This window comes from Heptranchias perlo, chromosome 16 (assembly GCF_035084215.1).
Source record: "Heptranchias perlo isolate sHepPer1 chromosome 16, sHepPer1.hap1, whole genome shotgun sequence".
Classification (NCBI taxonomy): Eukaryota; Metazoa; Chordata; class Chondrichthyes; order Hexanchiformes; family Hexanchidae; genus Heptranchias; species Heptranchias perlo.
In genome coordinates, this window is record NC_090340.1 from 64,001,070 (window position 1) to 64,013,347 (window position 12,278).

General features: G+C 46.7%; 1 protein-coding gene across 2 annotated transcripts in view; it reads right to left on the minus strand.

Annotated features, from left to right (window-relative positions):
* Window positions 1-11,700, minus strand: part of cebpg (CCAAT enhancer binding protein gamma) — a 48,177-nt gene extending 36,477 nt beyond the window's left edge. Inside the window, exon 1 of one of the 2 annotated variants that reach the window (XM_067998202.1) lies at window positions 11,601-11,700. The gene's annotated coding sequence lies outside the window, so the exon portion shown is untranslated. Of the gene's footprint in view, window positions 1-11,536 lie in introns of both variants that reach the window. The other variant, XM_067998204.1, reaches the window with a different exon arrangement.
* Window positions 11,701-12,278: the final 578 nt, after the last annotated feature.

Sequence of the window (12,278 nt, forward strand, 5' to 3'; positions counted from 1 at the left end):
CAGTCTGGTGAACCTTCGTTGCACTCCCTCTTTGGCAAGTATATCCTTTCTTAGGTAAGGAGACCAAAATTGTACACAATGCTCCAGGTGTGGTCTCACTATGGCCCTATATAATTGCATAAGCCATCTTTACTCCTGTATTCAAATCCTCATGGGGGTGGGGGTACACAATAAATGGGAGGATACTGAGAGGTGTAGAGGAACAAAGGGACCTTTGAGAACATGTCCACAGGTCCCTGAAGGTAGCAGGACAGGTAGATAAGGTGATTAAAAAGGCATACAGGATACTTTCCTTTATAAGCCGAGGCATAGAATATAAGAGCAGGGAGGTTATGCTAGAACTGTATAAAACACTAGTTAGGCCACAGCTTGAGTACTGCGTACAGTTCTGGTCACCACATTACAGGAAAGATGTGATTGCACTAGAGAGGGTACAGAGGAGATTTACGTGGATGTTGCCAGGGCTGGAGAATTTTAGCTATGAGAAAAGATTGGATAGGCTGGGGTTGTTTTCTTTGGAACAAAGGAGGCTGAGGGCAGATTTAATTGAGGTGTATAAAATTATGACGGGACTAGATAGAGTGAATAGGGAGGACCTATTTCCCTTAGCAGAGGGGTCAGTGACCAGGGGGCATAGATTTAAAGTAATGGTAGAAGGATTAGAGGGGAGCTGAGGAGAAATTTTTTCACGGGTGGGAGTCTGGAACTCACTGCCTGAAAGGGTGGTAGAGGCAGAAACCCTCAACTCATTTAAAAAGTACCCGGATATGCACTTGAAGTGCCGTAAACCACAGGGCTACGGACAAAGTATTGGAATGTGGAATTAAGCTGGATAGCTCTTTATCGGCCGGCACGGAGACGATGGGCCGAATGGCCTCCTTCGGTGCTGTGACTTTCTATGATTTTACGAACATCCAGTAATGATGCAACAACTATCAATCGTTTCCGTCAGCGCGCATCAAGGATACTGAGGGCACTCGCAGTTCTCAGATAAACCCACACACCCACCTCTCCACCCACTAAGTTTACAGACGGTCATTTCAAAGCTTCCAATCTAATCTCGGGTTCAGACAAGTTTTTTTTAAAAAATGCTGTAACTTCACTCTCAAGCATTTGGCATCATCTAAACTTCTCAAACACACAGCAGTCTTGAATCACTTCCATGTACTTTGGTTCTCTTTATTACATACGTAGACTGTACGATTTCTCTAATCAACTGCTGCTCATCGCTCAATAAATCCGGGGTCCCAACTAGTCACAGTTGGTCAGTGTAGACGTCAGACTCCAATGTATTGGACGGTACTGGCGCACGCGCACGACGTCAGCCACAATCAATGGGGGAAAGTAAAGACACCATCGGCTGATACAACCATACTGATCTCATCTTCAGGCTCAGGTTCGCTTATAAACCACAACAATAAAGTTTCAGCATCCCGAACCCCTTGATTAGATTCCTGTAACTCACTTCTAGGTATCTCTTATTCTATACATAATCTCCCCAAACTCTGATCCCCAATATCATCTTAGTAAATCTCCTATGTACCCTCTCCAGGGCACTGACATCCTTCTAACTCTCTGATTTTCTTAAAATAGCACTAAGGGGATATTTTACGTCCACCCGAGAGGGCAGATAGAGCCTCGGTTTAACGTTTCATCTGAAAAACGTCACCACCAACACTCCCTCAGTACTGCACCCCGTGACAGTGCAGCACTCCCTCATTACTGCCCCTCCGACAGTGCAGCACTCCCTCATTACTGCCCCTCCGACAGTGCAGCACTCCCTCATTGCTGCCCCTCAGACAGTACAGCACTCCCTCATTACTGCCCCTCCGACAGTACAGCACTCCCTCAGTACTGCCCCTCCGACAGTACAGCACTCCCTCAGTACTGACCCTCCGACAGTACAGCACTCCCTCAGTACTGACCCTCCGACAGCGCAGCACTCCCTCTGTACTGACCCTCCGACAGCGCAGCACTCCCTCAGTACTGACCCTCCGACAGCGCAGCACTCCCTCAGTTCTGACCCTCCGACAGCGCAGCACTCCCTCTGTACTGACCCTCCGACAGTACAGCACTCCCTCAGTACTGACCCTCCGACAGCGCAGCACTCCCTCTGTACTGACCCTCCGACAGCGCAGCACTCCCTCAGTACTGACCCTCCGACAGCGCAGCACTCCCTCTGTACTGACCCTCCGACAGCGCAGCACTCCCTCTGTACTGCACTGGGAGCGTCAGCCCAGATAAGGTGTTCAAGTCCGGAAGCAAGGCTTGAACCCACGACCTACTGACTCAGAGGTGCAAGTGCTGAAAGAAGCTGACACTGTTGTGCTATGCCCCTATTTATAAAACCGAGAGGTCCATGTGCTTTCTTTAAAAATAAAACTTCTTTATTAACTTCTCCTCCTACCTCTTCCTCAATCCATGCATCAACCATGGATTTCTATAGACCCTTATTAACCTCTATGTGAATCAAACAGATGTTTTAATCTCTCTATAACACTCAATCTGCTCTGCCTGCATAATATATGCTAACTATACCTTCATTTTCCGGGTATATTGTGTGCTGCCTGTACTGTCTTTCTCTCTCAATGTATCTCACGCACCGACTGCTGCTCTCTCGTTGGCTATTGACATGACGAGGATCACAGTCCTAACATCCCAAAGACCCAAAGGAAGACAGTGCCATCAATGCAGAAATCTATATTAGATAGAATTTTACAGCACAGAAACAGGCCATTCGGCCCAAATGGTCGATGCCAGTGTTTATGCTCCACACGAGCCTCCTCTCACCCTTACTTCATCTAACCCGATCAGCAAATCCTGCTATTCCTTTCTCCCTCATGTGCATATCTATTTTATTAGAATATGCTAGTAAATAAAAAAAATACAGAATGAGAGACTGTCCGTCGGTGATATGCCTGGCTGTCAGATGGACACAAGTCTGACATTGTGGATCCTTCACAATCTACCTAGTGGAGCTCGGTTTGAAGCTCTGTGCCCTGATGTTACACACCTCCAAGTGTCCGTCGGAGAGGCAAAATTCATGGTAGTTTTCAGCCTCACAGTACAGAGGCATGGTTCTCATTCCACTGACCATGCTTCGAGCCAGGTTCAGGAAGCCAAAGGCACAGAAACTACAATTTTGCCATCGTCGATAACTTGCATTTATATACCATCTTTAACATAGAAAAAATGTTCCATGGAAGAGTGATCAGACAAAAATGATCAGCAAACCAAAGAAGGAGACAGTAGAAGAGATGAGTAAACTTGGTCAAAGAGTTAGGTTTTAAGGAGCGTCTTAAAGGAGGAGAGATAGTTAGAGAGGTTTAGGGAGGGAATTCCAGAACTTAGGGCCTAGGCAGCTGAAGGCACGGCCGCCAACGGTGGGGGAAGCAAAAGAGGCCAGAATCAGAGGAACGCAGAGATCTCGGAAGGATGTAGGGCTGGAGGAGGTTTTTTATTATTCGTTCATGGGATGTGGGCATCGCTGGCAAGGCCAGCATTTATTGCCCATCCCTAATTGCCCTTGAGAAGGTGGTGGTGAGCCGCCTTCTTGAACCGCTGCAGTCCGTGTGGTGAAGGTTCTCCCACAGTGCTGTTAGGAAGGGAGTTCCAGGATTTTGACCCAGCGACGATGAAGGAACGGCGATATATTTCAAAGTCGGGATGGTGTGTGACTTGCAGGGGAACGTGCAGGTGGTGTTCCCATGTACCTGCTGCTCTTGTCCTTCTAGGTGGTAGAGGTCGCGGGTTTGGGAGGTGCTGTCGAAGAAGCCTTGGCGAGTTGCTGCAGTGCATCCTGTGGATGGTACACACTGCAGCCACGGTGCGCCGGTGGTGAAGGGAGTGAATGTTTAGGGTGGTGGATGGGGTGCCAATCAAGAGGCCTGCTTTGTCCTGGATGTGTCGAGCTTCTTGAGTGTTTTGGAGCTGCACTCATCCAGGCAAGTGGAGAGTATTCCATCACACTCCTGACTTGTGCCTTGTAGATGGTGGAAAGGCTTTGGGGAGTCAGGAGGTGAGTCACTCGCCGCAGAATACCCAGCCTCTGACCTGCTCTTGTAGCCACAGTATTTATATGGCTGGTCCAGTTAAGTTTCTGGTCAATGGTGACCCCCAGGATGTTGATGGTGGGGGATTCGATGATGGTAATGCCGTTGAATGTCAAGGGGAGGTGGTTAGACTCTCTCTTGTTGGAGATGGTCATTGCCTGGCACTTGACTGGCACGAATGTTACTTGCCACTTATCAGCCCAAGCCTGGATGTTGTCCAGGTCTTGCTGCATGCGGGCACGGACTGCTTCATTACCTGAGGGGTTGCGAATGGAACTGAACACTGTGCAATCATCAGCGAATATCCCCATTTCTGACCTTATGATGGAGGGAAGGTCATTGATGAAGCAGCTGAAGATGGTTGTGCCTAGGACACTGCCCTGAGGAACTCCTGCAGCGATATCCTGGGGCTGAGATGATTGGCCTCCAACAACCACTACCATCTTCCTTTGTGCTAGGTATGACTCCAGCCACTGGAGAGTTTTCCCCAATTCCCATTGACTTCAATTTTACTAGGGCTCCTTGGCGCCACACTTGGTCAAATGCTGCCTTCATGTCAAGGGCAGTCATTCTCACCTCACCTCTGGAATTCAGCTATTTTGTCCATGTTTGGACCAAGGCTGTAATGAGGTCTGGAGCCAAATGGTCCTGGCAGAACCCAAAGAGATAGGATGGGGCTAAACCATGGAGGAATTTAACATGAAGATGAGAATTTTAAAATTGAGGCATTTCTGAATGATGAGTGAACAGGACTTGGTCCCACTTTCCAGCACTTGGTCCGTAGCCCTGTAGGTTATGGCACTTCAAGTGCATATCCAAGTACTTTTTAAATGAGTTGAGGGTTTCTGCCTCTACCACCCTTTCAGGCAGTGAGTTCCAGACACCCACCACCCTCTGGGTGAAAAAATTTCTGTGCCTCCGCTAATACAGGAAGGTATCCCGTATGCCTTTTTAACCACCTTATCTACCTGTCCGGCTACCTTCAGGGATCTGTGGACATGCACTCCAAGGTCCCTTTGTTCCTCTACGCCTCTCAGTTTCCTCCCATTTATTGTGTATTCCATTGCCTGGTTTGCCCTCCCCAAATACATTACCTCACAATTCTCTGGATTGAATTCCATTTGCCACTTTTCTGCCCACCTGACCAGTCCATTGATATCTTCCTGCAGTCTACAGCTTTCCTCATCACTATCAACCACACAGCCAATTTTTGTATCATCTGCAAACTTCTTGATCAAGCCTCCCACATTCAAATCCAAATCATTAATATATATCACAAAAAGCAAGGGACCTAATACTGAGCCTTGTGGAACCCCACAGGAAACAGCCTTCCAGTCGCAAAAAAACACCTGTCAACCATTACCCTTTCCTTCTTGCCACTGAGCCAATTTTGGATCCAACTTGTCACTTTCCCTTGGATCCCATGGGCTTTTACTTTTTTGACCAGTCTGCCATGTGGGACCTTGTCAAAAGCCTTGCTAAAATCCATGTACACTACATCAAACGCGCTACCCCCATCGACCCTCCTTGTTACCTCCTCAGAAAATTCAATCAAGTTAGTCAGACATGACCTTCCCTTAACAAATCCATGCTGACTGTCCTTGATTAACCTGTGCCTTTCTAAATGACGATTTATCCTGTCCCTCAGAATTGTTTCCAATAATTTGCCCACCACCGAGGTTAGGCTGACTGGCCTGTAATTACTTGGTCTATCCTTCGCTCCCTTTTTAAACAACAGAACAACATTAGCAGCCCTCCAATCCTCCGGCACCACACCTGTATCCAGTAAGGATTGGAAAATGATGGTCAGAGCCTCCGCTATTTCCTCCCTTGCTTCTCTTAACAGCCTGGGATACATTTCGTCTGGTCCCGACGATTTATCTACTTTCAAAGATGCGAAACCCCTTAATACTTCCTCCCTCACTATGTTTATCCCATCCACTATTTCACACTCCTCCTCCTTAACTGTGATCTCTGCACCGTCCCCCTCTTTTGTGAAGACAGATGCAAATAATTCATTATGAACCATACCCACATCTTCCGCCTCCACACACAGGTTACCTTTTTGGTCTCTAATAGACCCTACTCTTTCCTTAGTTATCCTCTTGCTCTTCATGTATTTATAAAACATCCTTGGGTTTTCCTTCATTTTACTTGTCAGTATTTTTTCATGCCCTCTGCTTTCCTAATTTCCTTTTTAATTTCACCCCTGCACTTTCTATACTCCTCTAGGCTTTCTGCAGTATTGAGCTCTCGGTATCTGACATAAGCTTCCCTTTTTCGCCTGATCTTACCCTGTATGCTCCTTGTCATCCAGGGGCCTCTAGATTTGGCAGACCCACCCTTTTTCTTTGTGGGAACATGTTTGATGTGCACTACATCAAACGTGTTAGACTCATCGTCCCTCCTTGTTACCTCCTCAAAAAATTCAATCAAATTAGTCAGACACAACCTTCCCTTAACAAATCCATGCTGACTGTCGCGTGCCTTTCTAAATGACGATTTATGCTGTCCCTCTGTGATGAAGAGGATATGGGGTTGAAAGATCAGCTCAGGGTCAAATAGGACACCAATGTTGTGAACTGTCTGGTTCAGCCTGAGACAGTGGCCAAGAAGGGAGATAGAGTCAGTGGTGAGGAAACGGAGTTTGTGGCGGAGACTGAAGACAATGACAATCCCAATGTTTAATCATGGTGAGGGAGCTGATTTCATTAACACTGACAGGGTGGATGCTGAGAGGCTGCTTCTCCTGACTGGAGAATCTAGAACTAGGGGACATAGTCTCAGGATAAGGGGTCGAACATTTATGACTGAGATGAGGAAAAATTTCTTCACGCAGAGGGTGGTGAATCTTTGGAATTCTCTACCCCAGAGGGCTGTGGATGCTCAGTCATTGAGGATATTCAAGATGGAGATCGATAAATTTTTGGACTCCAGGGGGATCAAGGGATATGGGGTTTGGGCGGGAAAGTGGAGTTGAGGTCGAAGATCAGCTATGATCTGATTGAATGGCGGAGCAGGCTCGAGGGGCCGAATGGCCGACTCCTGCTCCTATTTCTTATGGGGGAAACGAGTCCCAGGGGCTCAGGAATCTCTACTGATCGTGGTTGTGGGGGGGTGGGTGGGTATTATATATAATTGCGATGCTGGGGGGGGGTATTATATATAATTGCAATGCTGGGGGGTGTGGGTATTATATATAATTGCGATGCTGGGGGGGGGTGGGTATTATACATAATTGCGCTACGGGTGGGGGTGGGTATTATATATATTTGCGATGCTGGGGGGGTGGGTATTATATATAATTGCGATGGTGGGGGGGTGGGTATTATATATAATTGCAATGGTGGGGGGTGGGTATTATATATAATTACGATGGTGGGGGGTGGGTATTATATATAATTGTGATGGTGGGGGGTGGGTATTATATATAATTACGATGGTGGGGGGTGGGTATTATATATAATTGTGATGGTGGGGGGGTGGGTATTATATATAATTGTGATGGTGGGGGGTGGGTATTATATATAATTGCGATGCTGGGGGGTGGGTATTATATATAATTGCGATGCTGGGGGGTGGGTATTATATATAATTGCAATGCTGGGGGGTGGGTATTATATATAATTGTGATGGTGGGGGGGTGGGTATTATATATAATTGTGATGGTGGGGGTGGGTATTATATATAATTACGATGGTGGGGGGTGGGTATTATATATAATTGTGATGGTGGGGGGTGGGTATTATATATAATTGTGATGGTGGGGGGTGGGTATTATATATAATTGTGATGGTGGGGGGGTGGGTATTATATATAATTGTGATGGTGGGGGTGGGTATTATATATAATTACGATGGTGGGGGGTGGGTATTATATATAATTGTGATGGTGGGGGTGGGTATTATATATAATTGCGATGCTGGGGGGTGGGTATTATATATAATTGTGATGGTGGGGGGTGGGTATTATATATAATTGTGATGGTGGGGTGGGGGGTGGGTATTATATATAATTGCGACGGTGGGGGGGTGGGTATTATATATAATTGTGATGGTGGGGGTGGGTATTATATATAATTGTGATGGTGGGGTGGGGGGTGGGTATTATATATAATTGCGACGGTGGGGGGTGGGTATTATATAATTGCAATGGTGGGGGGTGGGTATTATATATAATTACGATGGTGGGGGGTGGGTATTATATATAATTGTGATGGTGGGGGGTGGGTATTATATATAATTGTGATGGTGGGGTGGGGGGTGGGTATTATATATAATTGTGATGGTGGGTATTATATATAATTGTGATGGTGGGGTGGGGGTGGGTATTATATATAATTGCGATGCTGGGGGTGGGTATTATATATAATTGCGACGGTGGGGGGTGGGTATTATATATAATTGCGACGGTGGGGGGTGGGTATTATATATAATTGCGACGGTGGGGGTGGGTATTATATATAATTGCGACGGTGGGGGGTGGGTATTATATATAATTGCGATGCTGGGGGGGGGGTTAGTATTATATATAATTGCAATGCTGGGGGGTGGGTATTATATATAATTGCGATGCTGGGGGGTGGGTATTATATATAATTGCGATGCTGGGGGGTGGGTATTATATATAATTGCGATGCTGGGGGGGTGGGTATTATATATAATTGCAATGCAGGGGGGTGGGTATTATATATAATTGCGATGCTGGGGGGTGGGTATTATATATAATTGCAATGCTGGGGGGTGGGTATTATATATAATTGCGATGCTGGGGGGGTGGGTATTATATATAATTGCAATGCTGGGGGGTGGGTATTATATATAATTGCGATGCTGGGGGAGTGGGTATTAAAAATAATTGTGATGGTGGGGGGGTGGGTATTATATATAATTGTGATGGGGGGGTGGGTATTATATATAATTGTGATGGGGGGGTGGGTATTATATATAATTGTGATGGGGGGGTGGGTATTATATATAATTGTGATGGGGGGGTGGGTATTATATATAATTGTGATGGGGGGGTGGGTATTATATATAATTGTGATGCTGGGGGGGGTGGGTATTATATATAATTGTGATGGGGGGGGGTGGGTATTATACATAATTGTGATGGGGGGGTGGGTATTATATCTAATTGTGATGGTGGGGGGGTGGGTATTATATATAATTGTGATGGTGGGGGGGTGGGTATTATATATAATTGTGATGGGGGGGGTGGGTATTATATATAATTGTGATTGGGGGGGTGGGTATTATATATAATTGTGATGGTGGGGGGTTGGGTATTATATATAATTGTGATGGGGGGGGTGGGTATTATATATAATTGCGATGGTGGGGGGTTGGGTATTATATATAATTGTGATGGGGGGGGGTTGGGTATTATATATAATTGCGATGGTGGGGGGGGTATTATATATAATTGTGATGCTGGGGGGGTGGGTATTATATATAATTGTGATGGGGGGTGGGTATTATATATAATTGTGATGGGGGGGGTGAGTATTATATATAATTGCGATGCCGCGGGGGGTGGGTATTATATATAATTGTGATGGTGGGGGGGTGGGTATTATATATAATTGTGATGCTGGGGGGGTGGGTATTATATATAATTGTGAAGGGGGGGTGGGTATTATATATAATTGTGATGCTGGGGGGGTGGGTATTATATATAATTGTGATGGTGGGGGGTGGGTATTATATATAATTGCAATGCTGGGGGGGTGGGTATTATATATAATTGTGTTGGTGGGGGGGTGGGTATTATATATAATTGTGATTGGGGGGGGGTGGGTATTATATATAATTGTGATTGGGGGGGGGTGGGTATTATATATAATTGTGATTGGGGGGGTGGGTATTATATATAATTGTGATGCTGGGGGGGGTGGGTATTATATATAATTGTGATGGTGGGGGGGGTGGGTATTATATATAATTGTGATGCTGGGGGGGTGGGTATTATATATAATTGAGATGGTGGGGGGGTGGGTATTATATATAATTGTGAAGGGGGGGTGGGTATTATATATAATTGCGATGGTGGGGGGGGTGGGTATTATATATAATTGTGATTGGGGGGGTGGGTATTATATATAATTGTGATGGTGGGGGGGGTGGGTATTATATATAATTGTGATGGGGGGGTGGGTATTATATATAATTGTGATGGGGGGGGTCGGTATTATATATAATTGTGAAGGGGGGGTGGGTATTATATATAATTGCGATGGTGGGGGGGTGGGTATTATATATAATTGTGATGGGGGGGTGGGTATTATATATAATTGTGATGGGGGGGGTCGGTATTATATATAATTGTGATGGGGGGGGTCGGTATTATATATAATTGTGATGGTGGGGGGGGGTATTATATATAATTGTGAAGGGGGGGTGGGTATTATATATAATTGCGATGGTGGGGGGGTGGGTATTATATATAATTGTGATGGGGGGTGGGTATTATATATAATTGTGATGGGGGGGTGGGTATTATATATAATTGTGATGGGGGGTGGGTATTATATATAATTGTGATGGGGGGGTGGGTATTATATATAATTGTGATGGGGGGGTGGGTATTATATATAATTGTGATGGGGGGGTGGGTATTATATATAATTGTGATGGGGGGGTGGGTATTATATATAATTGTGATGGTGGGGGGGTGGGTATTATATATAATTGTGATGGGGGGGGGTGGGTATTATATATAATTGTGATGGGGGGGGGGTGGGTATTATATATAATTGTGATGGGGGGGGGTGGGTATTATATATAATTGTGATGGTGGGGGGGTGGGTATTATATATAATTGTGATGGTGGGGGGGTGGGTATTATATATAATTGTGATGGGGGGGGTGGGTATTATATATAATTGTGATGGTGGGGGGGTGGGTATTATATATAATTGTGATGGGGGGGTGGGTATTATATATAATTGTGATGGGGGGGTGGGTATTATATATAATTGTGATGGGGGGGTGGGTATTATATATAATTGTGATGGGGGGGTGGGTATTATATATAATTGTGATGGTGGGGGGGTGGGTATTATATATAATTGTGATGGGGGGGGTGGGTATTATATATAATTGTGATGGGGGGGTGGGTATTATATATAATTGTGATGGGGGGTGGGTATTATATATAATTGTGTTGCTGGGGCGCACAGTCTGACACCCCCCAAATTATTTAGGGTCACGCACCCTGACCCGGGGTTAGCCCCGCCCCCTGCCGAGCCAGGGTCCGGTGAGCGGGGTCACGGCCCCTCCCCGTCACGGTACCGGCGGCTCGCCGGATAGACAGGCTTTAACCCGCCGCTCCAGGCCTCAGGTTAGTCCGAGGCCCGACCTGCTCCCCGAGCCCAGCCTTTGCCCGTCGCGCCCGTTCCCCCAGACCCAGCCTCGCCTCGCCTCCACCGGCCTCTCCGCCGAAGCACAGGCCTAGACATAGGCTTAGCCTCTACCCCGGCTCACCTGAGGTCTGGGCCTCAGCCTCGGCCTGGCCTGCCGCGCTCTCCCCCCAGGCTCCGGGCCCTACCTGCCGCTCCGGCCCCGCTCCTCTCGGTTCTTTATTTTTATTTTTCCCCTCAGAGAGCCGTCGATGGAGGGAGAAAATGCGGGCACCGCCTTCCTGTCAATCACCCGCGCAGCTGTCCAATCACATGCTTCCATCTCAGATATGACGCAATCTGTTATGTGATTGACACCCGTTCCAACCAACCGCCTTTCAGTTTGATGGACATGTCGTCATCCTTTAAGTGATTGACGTACGGACAAACCAATCGGAACGCCGTATGGCGGGCTCCAGGGCTCCCGCCCGTCCATCGGGAACTTTTCTAACCAATAGCAGCGCAGGCATCGCCTGTTGGACCCGCCTCTCTCCTAATTGACAGCGTTTCCAGCCAATCAAAATCAACCTTTGCATTTACTGGAGGAAAACAATCCCGCCTCACAGTTGCTGCAGCCAATCAGAGGGTCACGTGCCCTGCTCCCCCACTAATCCCATCCCTAATAATCATAGATTCATGGAGAGGTTACAGCATGGAAGGAGGCCATTCAGCCCATCGAGTCCACGCAGGCTCCATGCAAGAGCAGTCCAGTTAGTCCCACTCCCCCGCCCTGCAAATTATTTCCCTTCAAGTAATGTTGGAGAATCATCAGTGAGTCAGGGAGCATCTGTGGGGGGAGAGAGAGAGAGAGACCGAGCGAACGTTTG